This window comes from Sminthopsis crassicaudata, chromosome 5 (genome assembly GCF_048593235.1).
Source record: "Sminthopsis crassicaudata isolate SCR6 chromosome 5, ASM4859323v1, whole genome shotgun sequence".
NCBI classification, from domain to species: Eukaryota; Metazoa; Chordata; class Mammalia; order Dasyuromorphia; family Dasyuridae; genus Sminthopsis; species Sminthopsis crassicaudata.
Window position 1 is genome coordinate 195,261,729 of NC_133621.1, and position 10,694 is coordinate 195,272,422.

Consider the following 10,694-nt stretch of genomic DNA (forward strand, 5'->3'; position numbering starts at 1 on the left):
ACCCTGTGCAAGTCTCTTCATTCTGTTTGCCTCAGTTTCCGACATCTGTCAAATGAACTGATGAAGAAACTACTACGCTATCTTTGCCAAGAAAACCCCAAATGAGATCACAAAAAAAGTCAAATACAATTAAATAACCACCTGGAATCTGTGAACTTTTTTTTTTTTTGCTAACTATTTCAATATCATTGAAATGATATTGTAATAACATTAGTAATCTCCCTTTGTAATCTTATGTATTTCACTTTAGGCATTTAAAAACATTATTTTGATAATATCTATAGGCTTCACACATGTGCCAAAGAAGCCCACAATCTAAAAAGTCTAGAGTAAAGGTCTTAGTTTCAAATAATTTTTTTCCTCTGAAACATTAAAAAAGAAAATCTTAAAAATACAAATTACAAACAGAATTTATAAAATACTTTGAGGCAACTTGTTCATTTGGATTGGTGATCTCTCAGCTAGATAAATCTAATAATCATAGAGGCACAAGTTCCCTTTCCCTCTTTCACACACTATAGTCACATAAACTCATATTAAAATGATCTTATCTTTGTTTAGCAAACTATTGTTAAAAAGAAAAGGTAAATAACCAGTAGGCAGAAATATAAACAGCAAAGAAACCTTTCATAATTAACCATGCCCACTATTGCTAAAGCAAGAGAAAAGCTGATGATCACTTTTTTAGATTCTCTTAATAAATTGAATCGTGAGCCAGAGAAAGGAAAAATATTTTCCTCACCATGACTTGGTCTCATGGGAAGAGTTGCCCATCCACCATCTTCCAAAGCTGCCGACCAATGCCGAAGCTGTGTTTTTTCTTTCATTCTCCTCCTGTGTCTCTTTAGAGACTACTCTGAAATTCCCACTATACCAGAGACTTGGCTCTCAGTTCTTGAAGTTTTTAAAGGCTTCCTAATCTTACCAAGGTGGAAAAGTGCAGTGGCTGCTGGCCTACTGATCTCATTCCTGATAAAGTGATTAATTTTTTCCTGTTTTCCAAAGTTGGCTGATTTTCCCACTCGTGGGAGTTCATCATATTGATGGCAGATTTAGTTAAGACACCAGTTTGGCTTAGGACACTCTATGTAGCTCAGAGCTCTTTGGGTCAAAAAGTGTACCAGTCTTAGCATGTGCTCCTACACCAGCTCCTCTAGGCCTGATTCTGGGATAAGAGTGCTCTTTTCCTGGACTTGATACAACTCCCAAGGTCTTTGGTCTTCCTTGGAACAGCCCGTCCAGGCTTGCTGGAAAGGGTTCTTATAAGAAACACAAGACTCAACATTTGTCTGCCCAGAATTTCATCTTAATAGTTTCAATCTAATTCTCTAGCCTGTCAAAATCCTTCTGGACCTTTACTCTGTTATTTACAATGTCAGCTGCAATTTCACGAAGTTTTATCTAAATCAGGTTCTCAGACTTTTTGGTATCGAGTGTATCTTAAAAATTATTGAGAATCCCAAAGAGTTTATATATATATAAACTAAAACTAATGAAATTTAAAACATTATTCACTAAAATAGTAAACTCATTACACATGAATTTAACTGACATTTTTTTTCAAATTTTTTTTTATTATAGTTTTTTATTGACAAAACATATGCATGGGTAATTTTTCAACATTGACCCTTGCAAAAACTTCTGTTCCAACTTTTCCCCTCTTTCTCCCCACCCCCTCCTCTACATGGCAGGTAGTCCCATACATGTTAAATATTTAACTGACATTTTTAATAGGGAAAAAACAGAACCAGGATATGTAAATGGCAAAGTAAATAGAGCTCTGGCTTTGGAATAAGGACGGCTGAGTTCAAATTTGAACCCAGATACTTAACTCTTAACACTTACTAGCTATGTGACTCTGGACAAGTCACAAAAAATCCAAGAAACAAAAAAAATCTGTTTTTCAAAATGAAAAATTGATGATGAGTAGCATTTTCCCCACATCTTTGAAAATCTCTTTAATGTCTAGATTTTCATAACTGCTTCTGTATTCAGGTCTGTTATGATATGTAGTTTTGGTTGAAGTTTATGAAGAAAATCTGACCTCATACATATATATAGTTGGAAAAAGATATATAATTTTAACAGGCAAATAAAATCTTACTATTATTATGAAAATAGTTTTGACTTCACAGACTCCCTGAAAGGATGTCCAGGACCTCTAAAACCCTCAGATTACATTTTAAGAATCACTGATCTAAAGTCAATAATAAAAATGTTAAATAACACAAGAGTAATTACTGAAAGGATATCCAAGTCCTCAGGTTTGCATTTTAAGAATTACTGATCTAAGTCAATAGTAAAAATGTTGAATAGAACAAGAATAATTACGTACACTCTGTATTGGAGACTTCCTGTCAAACTGTCATTGCACTATTAACAACTGCTTGCTCTTTCTATTTTATTATAGTATTTTATTTTTCCAAATACATGTAAAGATAGTTTTCAACATTCACCTTTGCAAAGTCTTGTGTTTCAAACTTCTCTTTCTTTCTCTCTTCTCCCTCCTCCCCAAGATAGTAAGCAATTTGATATAAGTCAAATGTGCAATTCTTGTAAACGTTTCCATATTCATCATACTGTATGAGAAAATAAGATTAAAAATGAAAAAAAAACCCACATGAGAAATAAAATAATAACAACAAAGGTGAAAATACTATGCTTTGATCCATATTCAGTCTCTTTGGTTCTCTCTCTGGATGAAGATAGCTCTTTTCATCACAAGTCTATTGGAATTGCCTTGAATCAGTCATTGTTGAACAAAACCAAATCCATTACGGTCACTTATCGTATAATCTAGTTCTTACTGTGTACAATGTTCTCTCGGTTCTGCTCACTTCATTTAGCAACAGTTCATGTGAGTCCAAGTTTTTCAGAAATCAACCTGTTCATCATTAGTTATAGAACAATAATATTCTATTACATTCATATACCATAACTTATCCCACAACTACTCTTTCAGACCCACCATCAACCAGTTTTCAGTTCTTCTGATTATACTGTTGTCTAATCCAAATTTATCCAAATTTCTTCATCTTCTCCACAAGTATGAGACACTTTATCAAAAACTTTGCCAAAAATCTAGGTAAACTATATATACTACATTCTTTTCATCTGTAATTCTGTCAGAAAGGGAAATGTGGTTAGTTTAGCTTGAGTGGCTCTTGATGGAAGCCATATTTGTTCTTCATAACTACTATTTCCTTTTCTGCTTGTTTGCCAACTATCTCTTTAATGATCCATTCTAAACTTTTATTTAGGAATTAAAGTCAGGTCAACTAGACTATTTTCTTGTCTTCCTCCTTCCCCCTTTTAAAAATCAGGATTGCCTTTCTCCAATCTTGAGATAATTTAATTTTCTAAAGTCTCTTTGATGTCACTGACAACGGATCAGTAGCCACATCTGCTGTATTAACTATAAAACTTTTTTGGGCATTTAAAGTGACTTGAATTCATTAAGAACAGTTGGTCTTTTATCATCCTTTTGTTCTATCATTTCCAGTCTAAAGATCATTCTCCTCAGAAGAAAAAAATAAAAAACAACAACAAAAAAAAATTGAGCAGCTCTCTGTCTTCTTTCTATTGCTGGTTATCATCATCCTAAGTCCTATTCCTTTCAAAATCATATATCAGAGTGAAACTCAGAATTCATGTCTCCTGATGCCAAATTCAGCATTCTTTCCAGTCTAACAGGATACCTCCCTACTATATATCACGACAAATTGCATTTAAATCAATTGTAAATCAGTAGGGCCCTGTTTTGGGCCTAACAACAAGATTTCCCATAGGAATAGTTAACTGAATCAAAGATAATAGATACTGGGTTTATATCCAAATATGGCTTTTCTTTAAATGCTTTCCATAGAACATGTATCATACACATTTAAAAATAAGATATAGTGAGCTTAAGGAAGGTTTTAGGAAAGAATACGTTTGTTTTAACAAGTGATATATTCTACCTCAGATCCCATTGCAAAGACCAGGCTGAATAATTCAGTATCTGTTTATAAAATTCTGGAATTCGTTGCTAAGATACAACTATCTCATAACCATCGTACAGTATTCCAAGGAGACAAATCTTCCCGAGGCAAATGAACTGGACGTCTCCCTTTCTAGGTCCTGCCAATCTGGTGCTGTTAAGAAAGGAGATCCACGAGACACAAATAGAGAAAAGGAGGTGAGTTTAGATTTAGCAGGAAGGATCCCAAATTCCAGACTGCTGACAGGTTGTTTGATTGTCTGGGTCACAAGCCTATCAATGGATTTGCAAGCAATATGGTATGGCTCTGATCAATTAGTGTACCAGTATTATCATTTATTGAACCTTTACAGAAATCATATAAGGGTGATTTCCCCACCATAGGAAACCCTTTGATTATGTGACTCAAGTACTAATTTTTTTAAGCTTTTAAAAAGAATCATGATTATCACTGTGATAAAAAAGCTTAAAAAAACCCCATAATTATTACTGTGATAAAACCCCTCTCAAAAACCTAACCAAAAAAAAAGTGCAATATCTAAATTCTCCACCAGGTGACGCTCTGATTGGTTTAGCTTTCCATCGATTACTTTAATAAAATAGTTCTTTTCTTGGAGGCAGCAGTACTTTTATGAACCACCAGGGGGTACCCAGTCTACAAATGTAAGCTACAATAGCAAATGCTAACTAAACTTACTTTGATTCCCAAACAGGCTTTTTGGTGGGTTCCAAGCATTAACTCGGGATGAAATGAAATATTGTTCAAAATATTAAAAAGTGAAATATGTCCATACAGGGAAGCCTTTTCATCCTATAAAGTGGAATAATATTCCTTTTTTTTTTTTTTTTTTGGTTTACTGCTTGAATTCATTGATCCAGAGACAGTTAGAGTGCTGAGATCACATAATTTATTGTTCTCAGGATAAAATGAAAAAGAACTAGATCAAATACATCTGCTGCTGACTATTTCCTAAGCCTCCTAGGGCAATTTAAAAAATATTAATATAAATTTATTAAATAGTTTATTATTAATAAATGTTATTATTATATTCATTGTTAATAATAAATATTAAAAATTTAAATTTATTGAGTAAATAATGAATAAATTACATTTATTATTTTAAAATATATATATACTATTAACTCCTTTTTCCCTTCTCAACCCCACCTTTATATCTGAAAATTTCCAAGTTTAAAAAAAGACCTTTTAAGAAATAAGCATACCCAAGTAAAGTTGTTCCACAAGATGGCCCCCAAAATGTCTCTGTGCACTTGGAATATATCACCTCTGAGGAAGTGGGAAACATGCTTCTTAATAGGTCTTCTGGAGACACTTTTGGTTGATGATTACACTGATTGAAGTTCTTAAATCTTTCAAAGTTGTTTTTCTTTATCGAGGCCCTTGTATAATTTGTTCCACTTAATCTGCTTGGTTCACTTTACATCAGTTCATATTACTCAGTACACTGCACTCTACAATTTCTTTTGTCATCTTAATGGAGGAACAATATTCCAATACATTCACATACCACAATTCCAGGTGTTGCCTGGAAACCCTTTTAGTCTTTTTTTTTTTTTTTTTTTTTTTAAATCTTTTCTTTAGGAATTTGGCTTTGTATGTGATTAGTCTTACCCTGGTATCAGTCCTTTTAACTCTCTTTTTTCATCCCACTCTCCACCTGTATAGGATTCCAATAAAGATGATTTCTGTTTTTTTATACCAAATTATGTGTGTATCAAATTCTCCTTGTCTATTTCAGATAACAGAGACGTTCATCTAATGCCCTCTGCCTTCTCCCTTTTCTTCCATACATGTTTACATATGCTTCTTCTCATGTACCCTATTTATGAGAAATAGCAAGTTCCATCCCCCTTTTTTTTTGCATTAGTATAGTCTTTCTCTCTGCCCCTTTCCTCTTTATAATTCATAGAACAGTACCAATTCATCCCTATCAGAAGTCCTTTGCTAATTTAGGTACTTCAATACTTTTTTTGAGTATCTATTAAGGTTTTGAAGGGACATTTTGAATATCCAATAAGGTTCAATAAAGTTCTGAAGAGCAAAGGTGTGCCAGAGCCAGCTCAAACTGATTCTGGAGAGATGATGATTATGAGCATTTATATCTCAGAAATCAGCAAATAATACAAATCAAGGCTTGATAGATTGCTTTGATTGTCCACACTTAAGAAAATGATAGATGAAATATAAATAATGCTGATTAATCTAAAAAATAAGTTATGTGTTTGTGTCTTCCACCCACACCTTCCCAAACTAATTGTTAAACATTTAAAAGCACACCATTGCTGAAGGGGCACTTATTTCTTTTCCTGTTAAAAAAATCATCATTCAACCTCTTCTAAATGCTCAAATAAATTTACCTTTCTAAGTTTCCCTTTACTCATGTTTGCATTTCAAAGTCTATTCAGCTCTGCTCTTTTCATCAGGAATGTCTGAAAGTCCTCTGAAATACTATATTAAAGGCCTATTGTTTTTCCTCTTGGAGGATTATATTCAGATTTGCTGGTTAAATTATTATTTTCCTTTTGTCTTTGGGAATATTTAAAATATCTTCTTATTTATAGTAGAAACTCCCAGGTACTCTTTGATCCTGACTATGGTTCCTTGACTTTTGAATTGCTTTTTTTTTTTTTTTTTTTTTTTTTAGATACTTGCAGTTCTTTTTCTCTCATATGAGAGCTCTGGATTTTGTCTGTCACATTCCCAAAACTTTTCCTTTTGGATATTTCCCTCTTCTGGGGAAGTGATTGGTAAATTCTATCTTCATGTCATCTTCCAGTTCTACGAGACTTTCACAATTTTCATTTAGGATTTTTTGAAATGTTGTGTCCAGGTTTTTAAAAATATAATTTTCAGGTAATCTAATGATTCTTAAATTATCTCTTGACTTGTTTTCCAGGTCAATTTTTTATATTAGATATTTTACATTTTCTTCCATTTTTCTAGTCATTTTATTTTATTGTAATATTTCTTGCTATCCCAGGAGATTATTGATTTCTGTTGGATCTATTCTAGTTTTTAATGAGTTTGTTATTTGGTTAATATTTATTTTCTTTTCTAAACTATTTATTATCCTTTAAATTGTTTCCTCAAGAATTTTTATTTCATTTTTAAACATCTTTCCTCCTTTTTCCTGCATTAATTGAGACTATAATTAAAATAATTTTTTCTTTCAGTCCCTGGTTGCCATCATTATGGAGTTACTTCTCCTTCCAGACTGTTTTTGATCATTATCACTCAATAAATACTTATTGAGTGTTTAGTATGTGCCAAGTATTATATGTACTAAGTACTAAGTACACAAAGGAAGTAAAACAAAACAAAACAAAAAAAACAGTCTTTGTTTTCCAAGAGTTCTCAGTCTAATGGGGGGAAGGAAAGGCAAATGCCAACAACTATGTACAAATGAGATATATACAGAATAAATTGCACTTAATTACAGTGAGAATGCAATAACATTAAGGAGGAATTGGGGAAAAGTTCTTATAGAAGGTGGAAATCAAATTTGGAAGCCAGGAAAAGGTGATGAGAAAGGAGAAATTCTGATATGGAGGATAGTCAGTAAACATGCCTGGAGTTAGGAAATTCAGTACTGTGTACAGGGACTAATAATGAGGACAATGTAACTGGATCTCAGAATATGTGGAGAAACATAAAGTAATATGAAAACTGGAAAAAAAGTAAGGATCTAAATCAGGAAAAATTTTACCAAACAGAAGTAATAGAGAACCATTAGAATTTATTGACATGTCAGACCTGATCTTTAGGAAAATAGGTAAGGAGACCAACAAACAGATTATTGTAATTGCCAGACATCCTTATGTCTTAGTCCATGAATGGTTGGGGTCTCAGGCAAAGTAAGACCTGTTGAAGACTTTAGCTTAAAAAGACCAAGATCTCCCAGGGCATCCAGGGCCATCTCCAGTCATCCTGACCTATCTCTGGCCTCTGGACCCAGATGGACTCTGGAGGGGAGTCACTTTAATCCAGTTCATTGCAAGTCATGGTATCACCTCCCTGGAAGTAGAACATTTGTGGTTGAGGGCAAAACCATCTCTGTGTAGCTGAGGTAAGTGACTGAGGAGATTATGGAAAATCAGTTAAGGAAGTGGAGAGTTCCTCTGCTTGAGGCAACATTAATACATATACTGAAATTCCCTAGTATAAGAAAGACTGAGACAGGCACTGAACTCTTAAAAGAAAGTAGAGATTTCTGGAGATAGGAAAATGGCTAATAGAACCTTGATTGGGTAATAAATATGTGTTGAGATGGGCATCTGCAGAGATACAGGAATTTTTTAATGGAAGTGGGGATCTTCTTTGATTTTCTTATCATATCATAAATATTATGGAAATCTGTATAGAAGAATTGCCATGTTTAATATATATTGGATTATTTGCTGTCTAGGGGAGGAGGTAAGAGAAAAGGAGGGAAAATTTGGAACACAAGGTTTTACAAGGGTGTATATTGAATATTATCCATGCATATGCTTTGAAAATAAAAAAAAAGCATTAATAAATTTTTTTTTCTCATTCTGCCATTGGCAGAAAACACAGATACACTAAATCTCAGCTTCTTAAACTGTGGCTCCAATTGGGGATCTCATATTGAATGTGAAGGTTGTGAAATTATGATTTATTATCAGCAAATAGTTGATTTGTATGCCTATTTTATATGCTTATATACCCAGAAAATTTTGTAGGCGAAAAGGGGACACGAAGGGAAATAGTTTAAGAAGCCCTTCCCTAACAAATTTTCAAAAACTTGCTCAGGGTCACATACCTAGGAAGTATTAAGCCACCTTTGATCTGAGGTCCTACTGACTCCAGAGCTGGTACTTTATCCACTGCACCATCTAGCTGCCTCAAAACAATTTTTAATATTAGTTTTTTTAAAATTTTGAGTTCCAGATTCTTTTCCTCCCTTCTTCCCCTCTCTCCTCATTGAGAAGGCAAGCAAATTGATAAGGCTATATATTGCAAAACATTTCTCTATTGTTTGTTGTTCATCCTTCTTTCTTGAAGAGGATCAATGATATTACAAGGTTGATGTCTTGATTTGTGAATGCATTTAATTTAAAAGTCATCAGCTTCACTCTCTTATAGATCCATATTAGTCATGAAAGAAGACACAGACCAAAAAACCCAACAAGAAAAATAGTTTTAAAAAGTATGCTTTCAGACTCCATCCGTTCTTTCTTTGGAGATAGATAGCATTTTTCACAAGTCCTTTAGAATTGTCTTGAATTGTTATCATTGGATTTCTTGATCATTTTTCAGTCTGGTGAAGATTTGGGGGTTTTGATGCTGTTGGGATGGGGGTCCTGACGTGTAAGTTCAAATTTATATCTTTGGTTGAAAGTTTTTGCTTGTAGGTGTATTTCACACTTACCCTGCAGTCTAAGGATCCAGGATCAGTCAATTCTTTCATGAACTGATTATATCATTTCAAGAGAGATTTTGAGGGAGAGGGGGAGAAAATAATTTTATTTCATTTGTGAAGACTACAGTATACAGTTATAGCTACCAAATCACTTTGTAAACATGGTTTAATTAATTATTAATTCTTCCACTGGTTTACAGAGAGTACAGGGAGGGTCAATTGCCAATACCTGGATCAATAAATTCACTCCTATGGTTCTGATGAGATAGGTGTGAGGGTGTAAGAAGAATTATATTTCTAAAATAGCACTTCCTATTTTGTCCAGAGTGCAAAGGACAAGTTCGCTCACCCTTCTCCCTCCAGACAATGGGTGAATGTGGGGTATCTCTTTCTCTTCTGTTTGTCCTGTTTCAGGTGCCTGAGGTGATCCTCTCCAGACTGTGAGTTCAAGCCATGATGATTCCAGGCAGACTAGTTCAGCCAGTTAGTTCAGCAGTGAAGTCCCAAGAAGTCCTAGTGCCTCAGGTGGCAGAGTAGATTAGAAACTGGGCCTAGGCCATATAGGAACTGAGCCAAAACAGGACTCTAATCCTGTTCTGTTGCTTAGGGTCTGAGGTAGTGAAAAAAAAGGGAGATTTGTGCCTCCCTCCCAGATATTGAGGGAGTAAGCTGCTTTTGTATATTCGTGATTATCCTTTCCAAGGTATTTTGGAGATTCCCTAATTTAGTACTAAAGTCCAAGGTTTCATCCCTACAATTGAGAGAAAACCAGTTGAGGTTGCATGGCAGAAAGCATAGATACCCTAAACCCCAACTTCTTAAACTGTGGCTTAAGACCCCACATGGGGTCTCACAACTGAATGTGGGAGTTGTGAAATTATGATTTATTATCAGCAATTTGTATACCTATTTAATATCCTTATATACCTAGCATCATATAAATTTCTTAGATTAAAAGGAGTCACAAATGGAAACAGTTTAAGAAACCCTTCCCTAAACCCCATTAAGGGCTCCAGAGAAAGTCCACCTGACTTTTAGGTTCCAGAATTCCAGGTACGCACACATGCATGTTACACAGATGTTATCTATCTATCTACCTACCTGTGTACTCATAGGTTGTCATGAAGAGCAAATGAGAGCATCGGATGCATGTTACAATGCTTTGTAACCACAGAACATCACATAACTGTAAACCAGCATTGTAGTATATGGAGTACCATGGCATAATTGATAAAGACCCGGCTGTAGAGTTAAAAAAACCTGGATTCATGACATATCTTACATAAGAATTATGGGGAAGTCAGTTTACCATG

General features: G+C 34.2%; 1 protein-coding gene across 4 annotated transcripts in view; it reads left to right on the plus strand.

Moving 5' to 3' along the window:
- The first annotated feature begins 4,079 nt into the window (after positions 1-4,079).
- Positions 4,080-10,694, plus strand: part of LOC141543689 (maestro heat-like repeat-containing protein family member 1) — an 82,376-nt gene continuing 75,761 nt past the window's right edge. For 3 of the 4 annotated variants that reach the window (XM_074269295.1, XM_074269297.1, XM_074269298.1), the window contains exon 1: positions 4,080-4,177. The gene's annotated coding sequence lies outside the window, so the exon portion shown is untranslated. Of the gene's footprint in view, positions 4,178-7,537; positions 8,068-10,694 lie in introns of those variants that run through there. The other variant, XM_074269296.1, reaches the window with a different exon arrangement.